Here is an 11,209-nt window from a genome sequence, read left to right as displayed (position 1 = left end):
TAAACTTCCAAACTTCACAGCTTGCGAAAAAAGATCAATATGTCGTGCCATCAAGTTGACCATTTTACACCAATGATGTCTGTTTCCAAATCCCAATCCCTTTACTTGCATTCCAACAGCTGCAATGGCCGAGTTCTTTCGACGTTGGACCTGAATTTCAATGGGGTCTCCCCACCCATGTTCTTACCTTGCTCGAAGCGTATAGCCCACTTCTGCTTTCTCCTCATCACTTCCCTTAGATTCCTACTGCTGCGATGGCCAAGTGGTTTCAGCATTGGAATTGACATCAAATGTGTTCTCCCTGTACAGTTTCCAACTCTGCTTACAGGGTGATGATAAAGTAGACCTTTAATAATTGGATCTATCTCTTCTGAATGTAAATTTCCTTATTTTATGGGCTCGTCCAACGATTGAAGTGCTCAGAAAATAGCTTATTTTACTTTGCTTGAAAATATTTCAATTAGGCAGTTGAATTTGGATACTTTTGTCCTTGTGTGATCTACCTAAGAAAGCTTTGATTGCCGAGTGGTTGAAGCGTTGGACTCGAAATCCAATGGGTTCTCCCAGCGCAGGTTTGAACTCTTGACGATCCAGTCTTTATTTGTAACATATCATTGGGGACTTGATATGGATAATGCGTGGACATGTCCTTTGATTCAAGTGCTCAGAATTTATCTTCCATGACAAACATTTCAGGTAAGCTCTTCAACAGCGATATTCAGGTAATTTTAGAGGTAAAATGGACAGAACGAGATAGCGGACTGGTTAAGGCGTTGTAGGTAACAGAAGAAGCTGTGATGGCCGAGAGGTTAAGGCGTTGGATTTGAAATCCAATGGGGTTTCCCCGCGCAGGTTCGAACCCTGCTCACAGCGCTTTGACAAAGCTGTCTTTATTTGCAACATGTCATTGGGGACGTGATATGGATAATGTCCTGAAACCGTGGACTTGTCCTTTGATTCAAGTGCTCAGAATATGTGTTCCTTGACAAACAGTTCAAATAGGCTCTTCAGTAGATAGTCTAGTCTTTACAGAAGTAAAGTGGACAGGATGAGATGGCCGACTGGAATTTTACATAGCAAGCTGCGATGGCCGAGTGGTTAAGGCGTTGGACTTGAAATCCAATGGGGTCTCCCCGCGCAGGTTCGAACCCTGCTCGCAGCGCTATGGCAAACCTGTCTTTATTTTTAACATATACTTAGTGACTTGATATGGATAATGTCCTTAATACATGGAATTGTTCAGTGATTGAGGTGCTCAGAATATATTTGCCTTGACAAACAGTTGAAATAGGCTCTTCAGTATAGATACTGTTGTTTCTGTTAGAATTACATTGGAAATACTGAGAGCCAGGTGGTTAAGTCCTCAGACTTGAAACCCAATTGGGTCTCCCTGCTCTTTTTCAAAATCTTATTCTCAGTGAATAGTCCACTTGTACTTTCTCTGGACATAGTTTTTTGACTTGCACATTAAACTTCCAAACTTCACAGCTTGCGAAAAAAGATCAATATGTCGTGCCATCAAGTTGACCATTTTACACCAATGATGTCTGTTTCCAAATCCCAATCCCTTTACTTGCATTCCAACAGCTGCAATGGCCGAGTTCTTTCGACGTTGGACCTGAATTTCAATGGGGTCTCCCCACCCATGTTCTTACCTTGCTCGAAGCGTATAGCCCACTTCTGCTTTCTCCTCATCACTTTCCTTAGATTCCTACTGCTGCGATGGCCAAGTGGTTTCAGCATTGGAATTGACATCAAATGTGTTCTCCCTGTACAGTTTCCAACTCTGCTTACAGGGTGATGATAAAGTAGACCTTTAATAATTGGATCTATCTCTTTTGAATTTAAATTTCCTTATCTTATGGGCTCGTCCAACGATTGAAGTGCTCAGAAAATAGCTTATTTTACTTTGCTTGAAAATATTTCAATTAGGCAGTTGAATTTGGATACTTTTGTCCTTGTGTGATCTACCTTAGAAAGCTTTGATTGATTGCCGAGTGGTTGAAGCGTTGGACTCGAAATCGAATGGGTTCTCCCAGCGCAGGTTTGAACTCTTGACGATCCAGTCTTTATTTGTAACATATCATTGGGGACTTGATATGGATAATGCGTGGACATGTCCTTTGATTCAAGTGCTCAGAATTTATCTTCCATGACAAACATTTCAGGTAAGCTCTTCAACAGCGATATTCAGGTAATTTTAGAGGTAAAATGGACAGAACGAGATAGCGGACTGGTTAAGGCGTTGTAGGTAACAGAAGAAGCTGTGATGGCCGAGAGGTTAAGGCGTTGGATTTGAAATCCAATGGGGTTTCCCCGCGCAGGTTCGAACCCTGCTCTCAGTGCTTTGACAAAGCTGTCTTTATTTGCAACATGTCATTGGGGACGTGATATGGATAATGTCCTGAAACCGTGGACTTGTCCTTTGATTCAAGTGCTCAGAATATGTGTTCCTTGACAAACAGTTCAAATAGGCTCTTCAGTAGCTAGTCTAGTCTTTACAGAAGTAAAGTGGACAGGATGAGATGGCCGACTGGAATTTTACATAGCAAGCTGCGATGGCCGAGTGGTTAAGGCGTTGGACTTGAAATCCAATGGGGTCTCCCCGCGCAGGTTCGAACCCTGCTCGCAGCGCTATGGCAAACCTGTCTTTATTTTTAACATATACTTAGTGACTTGATATGGATAATGTCCTTAATACATGGAATTGTTCAGTGATTGAGGTGCTCAGAATATATTTGCCTTGACAAACAGTTGAAATAGGCTCTTCAGTATAGATAATGTTGTTTCTGTTAGAATTACGTTGGAAATACTGAGAGCCAGGTGGTTAAGTCCTCAGACTTGAAACCCAATTGGGTCTCCCTGCTCTTTTTCAAAATCTTATTCTCAGTGAATAGTCCACTTGTACTTTCTCTGGACATGGTTTTTTGACTTGCACATTAAACTTCCAAACTTCACAGCTTGCGAAAAAAGATCAATATGTCGTGCCATCAAGTTGACCATTTTACACCAATGATGTCTGTTTCCAAATCCCAATCCCTTTACTTGCATTCCAACAGCTGCAATGGCCGAGTTCTTTCGACGTTGGACCTGAATTTCAATGGGGTCTCCCCACCCATGTTCTTACCTTGCTCGAAGCGTATAGCCCACTTCTGCTTTCTCCTCATCACTTCCCTTAGATTCCTACTGCTGCGATGGCCAAGTGGTTTCAGCATTGGAATTGACATCAAATGTGTTCTCCCTGTACAGTTTCCAACTCTGCTTACAGGGTGATGATAAAGTAGACCTTTAATAATTGGATCTATCTCTTCTGAATGTAAATTTCCTTATTTTATGGGCTCGTCCAACGATTGAAGTGCTCAGAAAATAGCTTATTTTACTTTGCTTGAAAATATTTCAATTAGGCTGTTGAATTTGGATACTTTTGTCCTTGTGTGATCTACCTAAGAAAGCTTTGATTGCCGAGTGGTTGAAGCGTTGGACTCGAAATCCAATGGGTTCTCCCAGCGCAGGTTTGAACTCTTGACGATCCAGTCTTTATTTGTAACATATCATTGGGGACTTGATATGGATAATGCGTGGACATGTCCTTTGAATCAAGTGCTCAGAATTTATCTTCCATGACAAACATTTCAGGTAAGCTCTTCAACAGCGATATTCAGGTAATTTTAGAGGTAAAATGGACAGAACGAGATAGCGGACTGGTTAAGGCGTTGTAGGTAACAGAAGAAGCTGTGATGGCCGAGAGGTTAAGGCGTTGGATTCGAAATCCAATGGGGTTTCCCCGCGCAGGTTCGAACCCTGCTCACAGCGCTTTGACAAAGCTGTCTTTATTTGCAACATGTCATTGGGGACGTGATATGGATAATGTCCTGAAACCGTGGACTTGTCCTTTGATTCAAGTGCTCAGAATATGTGTTCCTTGACAAACAGTTCAAATAGGCTCTTCAGTAGCTAGTCTAGTCTTTACAGAAGTAAAGTGGACAGGATGAGATGGCCGACTGGAATTTTACATAGCAAGCTGCGATGGCCGAGTGGTTAAGGCGTTGGACTTGAAATCCAATGGGGTCTCCCCGCGCAGGTTCGAACCCTGCTCGCAGCGCTATGGCAAACCTGTCTTTATTTTTAACATATACTTAGTGACTTGATATGGATAATGTCCTTAATACATGGAATTGTTCAGTGATTGAGGTGCTCAGAATATATTTGCCTTGACAAACAGTTGAAATAGGCTCTTCAGTATAGATAATGTTGTTTCTGTTAGAATTACGTTGGAAATACTGAGAGCCAGGTGGTTAAGTCCTCAGACTTGAAACCCAATTGGGTCTCCCTGCTCTTTTTCAAAATCTTATTCTCAGTGAATAGTCCACTTGTACTTTCTCTGGACATGGTTTTTTGACTTGCACATTAAACTTCCAAACTTCACAGCTTGCGAAAAAAGATCAATATGTCGTGCCATCAAGTTGACCATTTTACACCAATGATGTCTGTTTCCAAATCCCAATCCCTTTACTTGCATTCCAACAGCTGCAATGGCCGAGTTCTTTCGACGTTGGACCTGAATTTCAATGGGGTCTCCCCACCCATGTTCTTACCTTGCTCGAAGCGTATAGCCCACTTCTGCTTTCTCCTCATCACTTCCCTTAGATTCCTACTGCTGCGATGGCCAAGTGGTTTCAGCATTGGAATTGACATCAAATGTGTTCTCCCTGTACAGTTTCCAACTCTGCTTACAGGGTGATGATAAAGTAGACCTTTAATAATTGGATCTATCTCTTTTGAATTTAAATTTCCTTATCTTATGGGCTCGTCCAACGATTGAAGTGCTCAGAAAATAGCTTATTTTACTTTGCTTGAAAATATTTCAATTAGGCAGTTGAATTTGGATACTTTTGTCCTTGTGTGATCTACCTTAGAAAGCTTTGATTGCCGAGTGGTTGAAGCGTTGGACTCGAAATCGAATGGGTTCTCCCAGCGCAGGTTTGAACTCTTGACGATCCAGTCTTTATTTGTAACATATCATTGGGGACTTGATATGGATAATGCGTGGACATGTCCTTTGATTCAAGTGCTCAGAATTTATCTTCCATGACAAACATTTCAAGTAAGCTCTTCAACAGCGATATTCAGGTAATTTTAGAGGTAAAATGGACAGAACGAGATAGCGGACTGGTTAAGGCGTTGTAGGTAACAGAAGAAGCTGTGATGGCCGAGAGGTTAAGGCGTTGGATTCGAAATCCAATGGGGTTTCCCCGCGCAGGTTCGAACCCTGCTCACAGCGCTTTGACAAAGCTGTCTTTATTTGCAACATGTCATTGGGGACGTGATATGGATAATGTCCTGAAACCGTGGACTTGTCCTTTGATTCAAGTGCTCAGAATATGTGTTCCTTGACAAACAGTTCAAATAGGCTCTTCAGTAGATAGTCTAGTCTTTACAGAAGTAAAGTGGACAGGATGAGATGGCCGACTGGAATTTTACATAGCAAGCTGCGATGGCCGAGTGGTTAAGGCGTTGGACTTGAAATCCAATGGGGTCTCCCCGCGCAGGTTCGAACCCTGCTCGCAGCGCTATGGCAAACCTGTCTTTATTTTTAACATATACTTAGTGACTTGATATGGATAATGTCCTTAATACATGGAATTGTTCAGTGATTGAGGTGCTCAGAATATATTTGCCTTGACAAACAGTTGAAATAGGCTCTTCAGTATAGATAATGTTGTTTCTGTTAGAATTACGTTGGAAATACTGAGAGCCAGGTGGTTAAGTCCTCAGACTTGAAACCCAATTGGGTCTCCCTGCTCTTTTTCAAAATCTTATTCTCAGTGAATAGTCCACTTGTACTTTCTCTGGACATGGTTTTTTGACTTGCACATTAAACTTCCAAACTTCACAGCTTGCGAAAAAAGATCAATATGTCGTGCCATCAAGTTGACCATTTTACACCAATGATGTCTGTTTCCAAATCCCAATCCCTTTACTTGCATTCCAACAGCTGCAATGGCCGAGTTCTTTCGACGTTGGACCTGAATTTCAATGGGGTCTCCCCACCCATGTTCTTACCTTGCTCGAAGCGTATAGCCCACTTCTGCTTTCTCCTCATCACTTTCCTTAGATTCCTACTGCTGCGATGGCCAAGTGGTTTCAGCATTGGAATTGACATCAAATGTGTTCTCCCTGTACAGTTTCCAACTCTGCTTACAGGGTGATGATAAAGTAGACCTTTAATAATTGGATCTATCTCTTCTGAATTTAAATTTCCTTATTTTATGGGCTCGTCCAACGATTGAAGTGCTCAGAAAATAGCTTATTTTACTTTGCTTGAAAATATTTCAATTAGGCAGTTGAATTTGGATACTTTTGTCCTTGTGTGATCTACCTAAGAAAGCTTTGATTGCCGAGTGGTTGAAGCGTTGGACTCGAAATCCAATGGGTTCTCCCAGCGCAGGTTTGAACTCTTGACGATCCAGTCTTTATTTGTAACATATCATTGGGGACTTGATATGGATAATGCGTGGACATGTCCTTTGATTCAAGTGCTCAGAATTTATCTTCCATGACAAACATTTCAAGTAAGCTCTTCAACAGCGATATTCAGGTAATTTTAGAGGTAAAATGGACAGAACGAGATAGCGGACTGGTTAAGGCGTTGTAGGTAACAGAAGAAGCTGTGATGGCCGAGAGGTTAAGGCGTTGGATTCGAAATCCAATGGGGTTTCCCCGCGCAGGTTCGAACCCTGCTCACAGCGCTTTGACAAAGCTGTCTTTATTTGCAACATGTCATTGGGGACGTGATATGGATAATGTCCTGAAACCGTGGACTTGTCCTTTGATTCAAGTGCTCAGAATATGTGTTCCTTGACAAACAGTTCAAATAGGCTCTTCAGTAGATAGTCTAGTCTTTACAGAAGTAAAGTGGACAGGATGAGATGGCCGACTGGAATTTTACATAGCAAGCTGCGATGGCCGAGTGGTTAAGGCGTTGGACTTGAAATCCAATGGGGTCTCCCCGCGCAGGTTCGAACCCTGCTCGCAGCGCTATGGCAAACCTGTCTTTATTTTTAACATATACTTAGTGACTTGATATGGATAATGTCCTTAATACATGGAATTGTTCAGTGATTGAGGTGCTCAGAATATATTTGCCTTGACAAACAGTTGAAATAGGCTCTTCAGTATAGATAATGTTGTTTCTGTTAGAATTACGTTGGAAATACTGAGAGCCAGGTGGTTAAGTCCTCAGACTTGAAACCCAATTGGGTCTCCCTGCTCTTTTTCAAAATCTTATTCTCAGTGAATAGTCCACTTGTACTTTCTCTGGACATGGTTTTTTGACTTGCACATTAAACTTCCAAACTTCACAGCTTGCGAAAAAAGATCAATATGTCGTGCCATCAAGTTGACCATTTTACACCAATGATGTCTGTTTCCAAATCCCAATCCCTTTACTTGCATTCCAACAGCTGCAATGGCCGAGTTCTTTCGACGTTGGACCTGAATTTCAATGGGGTCTCCCCACCCATGTTCTTACCTTGCTCGAAGCGTATAGCCCACTTCTGCTTTCTCCTCATCACTTTCCTTAGATTCCTACTGCTGCGATGGCCAAGTGGTTTCAGCATTGGAATTGACATCAAATGTGTTCTCCCTGTACAGTTTCCAACTCTGCTTACAGGGTGATGATAAAGTAGACCTTTAATAATTGGATCTATCTCTTCTGAATGTAAATTTCCTTATTTTATGGGCTCGTCCAACGATTGAAGTGCTCAGAAAATAGCTTATTTTACTTTGCTTGAAAATATTTCAATTAGGCTGTTGAATTTGGATACTTTTGTCCTTTTGTGATCTACCTAAGAAAGCTTTGATTGCCGAGTGGTTGAAGCGTTGGACTCGAAATCCAATGGGTTCTCCCAGCGCAGGTTTGAACTCTTGACGATCCAGTCTTTATTTGTAACATATCATTGGGGACTTGATATGGATAATGCGTGGACATGTCCTTTGAATCAAGTGCTCAGAATTTATCTTCCATGACAAACATTTCAGGTAAGCTCTTCAACAGCGATATTCAGGTAATTTTAGAGGTAAAATGGACAGAACGAGATAGCGGACTGGTTAAGGCGTTGTAGGTAACAGAAGAAGCTGTGATGGCCGAGAGGTTAAGGCGTTGGATTTGAAATCCAATGGGGTTTCCCCGCGCAGGTTCGAACCCTGCTCACAGCGCTTTGACAAAGCTGTCTTTATTTGCAACATGTCATTGGGGACGTGATATGGATAATGTCCTGAAACCGTGGACTTGTCCTTTGATTCAAGTGCTCAGAATATGTGTTCCTTGACAAACAGTTCAAATAGGCTCTTCAGTAGCTAGTCTAGTCTTTACAGAAGTAAAGTGGACAGGATGAGATGGCCGACTGGAATTTTACATAGCAAGCTGCGATGGCCGAGTGGTTAAGGCGTTGGACTTGAAATCCAATGGGGTCTCCCCGCGCAGGTTCGAACCCTGCTCGCAGCGCTATGGCAAACCTGTCTTTATTTTTAACATATACTTAGTGACTTGATATGGATAATGTCCTTAATACATGGAATTGTTCAGTGATTGAGGTGCTCAGAATATATTTGCCTTGACAAACAGTTGAAATAGGCTCTTCAGTATAGATAATGTTGTTTCTGTTAGAATTACGTTGGAAATACTGAGAGCCAGGTGGTTAAGTCCTCAGACTTGAAACCCAATTGGGTCTCCCTGCTCTTTTTCAAAATCTTATTCTCAGTGAATAGTCCACTTGTACTTTCTCTGGACATGGTTTTTTGACTTGCACATTAAACTTCCAAACTTCACAGCTTGCGAAAAAAGATCAATATGTCGTGCCATCAAGTTGACCATTTTACACCAATGATGTCTGTTTCCAAATCCCAATCCCTTTACTTGCATTCCAACAGCTGCAATGGCCGAGTTCTTTCGACGTTGGACCTGAATTTCAATGGGGTCTCCCCACCCATGTTCTTACCTTGCTCGAAGCGTATAGCCCACTTCTGCTTTCTCCTCATCACTTCCCTTAGATTCCTACTGCTGCGATGGCCAAGTGGTTTCAGCATTGGAATTGACATCAAATGTGTTATCCCTGTACAGTTTCCAACTCTGCTTACAGGGTGATGATAAAGTAGACCTTTAATAATTGGATCTATCTCTTCTGAATTTAAATTTCCTTATTTTATGGGCTCGTCCAACAATTGAAGTGCTCAGAAAATAGCTTATTTTACTTTGCTTGAAAATATTTCAATTAGGCAGTTGAATTTGGATACTTTTGTCCTTGTGTGATCTACCTTAGAAAGCTTTGATTGCCGAGTGGTTGAAGCGTTGGACTCGAAATTCGAATGGGTTCTCCCAGCGCAGGTTTGAACTCTTGACGATCCAGTCTTTATTTGTAACATATCATTGGGGACTTGATATGGATAATGCGTGGACATGTCCTTTGATTCAAGTGCTCAGAATTTATCTTCCATGACAAACATTTCAGGTAAGCTCTTCAACAGCGATATTCAGGTAATTTTAGAGGTAAAATGGACAGAACGAGATAGCGGACTGGTTAAGGCGTTGTAGGTAACAGAAGAAGCTGTGATGGCCGAGAGGTTAAGGCGTTGGATTCGAAATCCAATGGGGTTTCCCCGCGCAGGTTCGAACCCTGCTCACAGCGCTTTGACAAAGCTGTCTTTATTTGCAACATGTCATTGGGGACGTGATATGGATAATGTCCTGAAACCGTGGACTTGTCCTTTGATTCAAGTGCTCAGAATATGTGTTCCTTGACAAACAGTTCAAATAGGCTCTTCAGTAGATAGTCTAGTCTTTACAGAAGTAAAGTGGACAGGATGAGATGGCCGACTGGTTAAGGCCTGGAATTTTACATAGCAAGCTGCGATGGCTGAGTGGTTAAGGCGTTGGACTTGAAATCCAATGGGGTCTCCCCGCGCAGGTTCGAACCCTGCTCGCAGCGCTATGGCAAACCTGTCTTTATTTTTAACATATACTTAGTGACTTGATATGGATAATGTCCTTAATACATGGAATTGTTCAGTGATTGAGGTGCTCAGAATATATTTGCCTTGACAAACAGTTGAAATAGGCTCTTCAGTATAGATAATGTTGTTTCTGTTAGAATTACGTTGGAAATACTGAGAGCCAGGTGGTTAAGTCCTCAGACTTGAAACCCAATTGGGTCTCCCTGCTCTTTTTCAAAATCTTATTCTCAGTGAATAGTCCACTTGTACTTTCTCTGGACATGGTTTTTTGACTTGCACATTAAACTTCCAAACTTCACAGCTTGCGAAAAAAGATCAATATGTCGTGCCATCAAGTTGACCATTTTACACCAATGATGTCTGTTTCCAAATCCCAATCCCTTTACTTGCATTCCAACAGCTGCAATGGCCGAGTTCTTTCGACGTTGGACCTGAATTTCAATGGGGTCTCCCCACCCATGTTCTTACCTTGCTCGAAGCGTATAGCCCACTTCTGCTTTCTCCTCATCACTTCCCTTAGATTCCTACTGCTGCGATGGCCAAGTGGTTTCAGCATTGGAATTGACATCAAATGTGTTCTCCCTGTACAGTTTCCAACTCTGCTTACAGGGTGATGATAAAGTAGACCTTTAATAATTGGATCTATCTCTTCTGAATTTAAATTTCCTTATCTTATGGGCTCGTCCAACGATTGAAGTGCTCAGAAAATAGCTTATTTTACTTTGCTTGAAAATATTTCAATTAGGCAGTTGAATTTGGATACTTTTGTCCTTGTGTGATCTACCTTAGAAAGCTTTGATTGCCGAGTGGTTGAAGCGTTGGACTCGAAATCGAATGGGTTCTCCCAGCGCAGGTTTGAACTCTTGACGATCCAGTCTTTATTTGTAACATATCATTGGGGACTTGATATGGATAATGCGTGGACATGTCCTTTGATTCAAGTGCTCAGAATTTATCTTCCATGACAAACATTTCAAGTAAGCTCTTCAACAGCGATATTCAGGTAATTTTAGAGGTAAAATGGACAGAACGAGATAGCGGACTGGTTAAGGCGTTGTAGGTAACAGAAGAAGCTGTGATGGCCGAGAGGTTAAGGCGTTGGATTTGAAATCCAATGGGGTTTCCCCGTGCAGGTTCGAACCCTGCTCACAGTGCTTTGACAAAGCTGTCTTTATTTGCAACATGTCATTGGGGACGT

At 41.9% G+C, this 11,209-nt stretch overlaps 15 non-coding genes across 15 annotated transcripts; all 15 read left to right on the top strand.

Moving 5' to 3' along the window:
• The first annotated feature begins 791 nt into the window (after positions 1-791).
• trnas-uga (transfer RNA serine (anticodon UGA)) lies at positions 792-873 on the top strand. The gene has a single exon. It is a non-coding gene; the product is annotated as a tRNA-Ser (tRNA).
• A 207-nt stretch (positions 874-1,080) lies between these two features.
• Positions 1,081-1,162, top strand: trnas-uga (transfer RNA serine (anticodon UGA)). The gene has a single exon. It is a non-coding gene; the product is annotated as a tRNA-Ser (tRNA).
• Positions 1,163-2,263: 1,101 nt separating this feature from the next.
• On the top strand, positions 2,264-2,345 carry trnas-uga (transfer RNA serine (anticodon UGA)). The gene has a single exon. It is a non-coding gene; the product is annotated as a tRNA-Ser (tRNA).
• A 207-nt stretch (positions 2,346-2,552) lies between these two features.
• trnas-uga (transfer RNA serine (anticodon UGA)) lies at positions 2,553-2,634 on the top strand. Its single transcript has one exon. It is a non-coding gene; the product is annotated as a tRNA-Ser (tRNA).
• A 1,097-nt stretch (positions 2,635-3,731) lies between these two features.
• On the top strand, positions 3,732-3,813 carry trnas-cga (transfer RNA serine (anticodon CGA)). Its single transcript has one exon. It is a non-coding gene; the product is annotated as a tRNA-Ser (tRNA).
• A 207-nt stretch (positions 3,814-4,020) lies between these two features.
• trnas-uga (transfer RNA serine (anticodon UGA)) lies at positions 4,021-4,102 on the top strand. Its single transcript has one exon. It is a non-coding gene; the product is annotated as a tRNA-Ser (tRNA).
• Positions 4,103-5,199: 1,097 nt separating this feature from the next.
• trnas-cga (transfer RNA serine (anticodon CGA)) lies at positions 5,200-5,281 on the top strand. The gene has a single exon. It is a non-coding gene; the product is annotated as a tRNA-Ser (tRNA).
• A 207-nt stretch (positions 5,282-5,488) lies between these two features.
• trnas-uga (transfer RNA serine (anticodon UGA)) lies at positions 5,489-5,570 on the top strand. The gene has a single exon. It is a non-coding gene; the product is annotated as a tRNA-Ser (tRNA).
• Positions 5,571-6,667: 1,097 nt separating this feature from the next.
• Positions 6,668-6,749, top strand: trnas-cga (transfer RNA serine (anticodon CGA)). The gene has a single exon. It is a non-coding gene; the product is annotated as a tRNA-Ser (tRNA).
• Positions 6,750-6,956: 207 nt separating this feature from the next.
• Positions 6,957-7,038, top strand: trnas-uga (transfer RNA serine (anticodon UGA)). The gene has a single exon. It is a non-coding gene; the product is annotated as a tRNA-Ser (tRNA).
• A 1,097-nt stretch (positions 7,039-8,135) lies between these two features.
• trnas-uga (transfer RNA serine (anticodon UGA)) lies at positions 8,136-8,217 on the top strand. The gene has a single exon. It is a non-coding gene; the product is annotated as a tRNA-Ser (tRNA).
• Positions 8,218-8,424: 207 nt separating this feature from the next.
• Positions 8,425-8,506, top strand: trnas-uga (transfer RNA serine (anticodon UGA)). Its single transcript has one exon. It is a non-coding gene; the product is annotated as a tRNA-Ser (tRNA).
• Positions 8,507-9,604: 1,098 nt separating this feature from the next.
• Positions 9,605-9,686, top strand: trnas-cga (transfer RNA serine (anticodon CGA)). Its single transcript has one exon. It is a non-coding gene; the product is annotated as a tRNA-Ser (tRNA).
• A 218-nt stretch (positions 9,687-9,904) lies between these two features.
• On the top strand, positions 9,905-9,986 carry trnas-uga (transfer RNA serine (anticodon UGA)). The gene has a single exon. It is a non-coding gene; the product is annotated as a tRNA-Ser (tRNA).
• Positions 9,987-11,083: 1,097 nt separating this feature from the next.
• On the top strand, positions 11,084-11,165 carry trnas-uga (transfer RNA serine (anticodon UGA)). The gene has a single exon. It is a non-coding gene; the product is annotated as a tRNA-Ser (tRNA).
• The last annotated feature ends 44 nt before the right edge of the window (positions 11,166-11,209 follow it).

This window comes from Salvelinus alpinus, chromosome 30, assembly GCF_045679555.1.
Source record: "Salvelinus alpinus chromosome 30, SLU_Salpinus.1, whole genome shotgun sequence".
NCBI classification, from domain to species: domain Eukaryota; kingdom Metazoa; phylum Chordata; class Actinopteri; order Salmoniformes; family Salmonidae; genus Salvelinus; species Salvelinus alpinus.
Note: the sequence above shows the minus strand (reverse complement) of the source record. Positions and strands in the feature narration are given on the sequence as shown.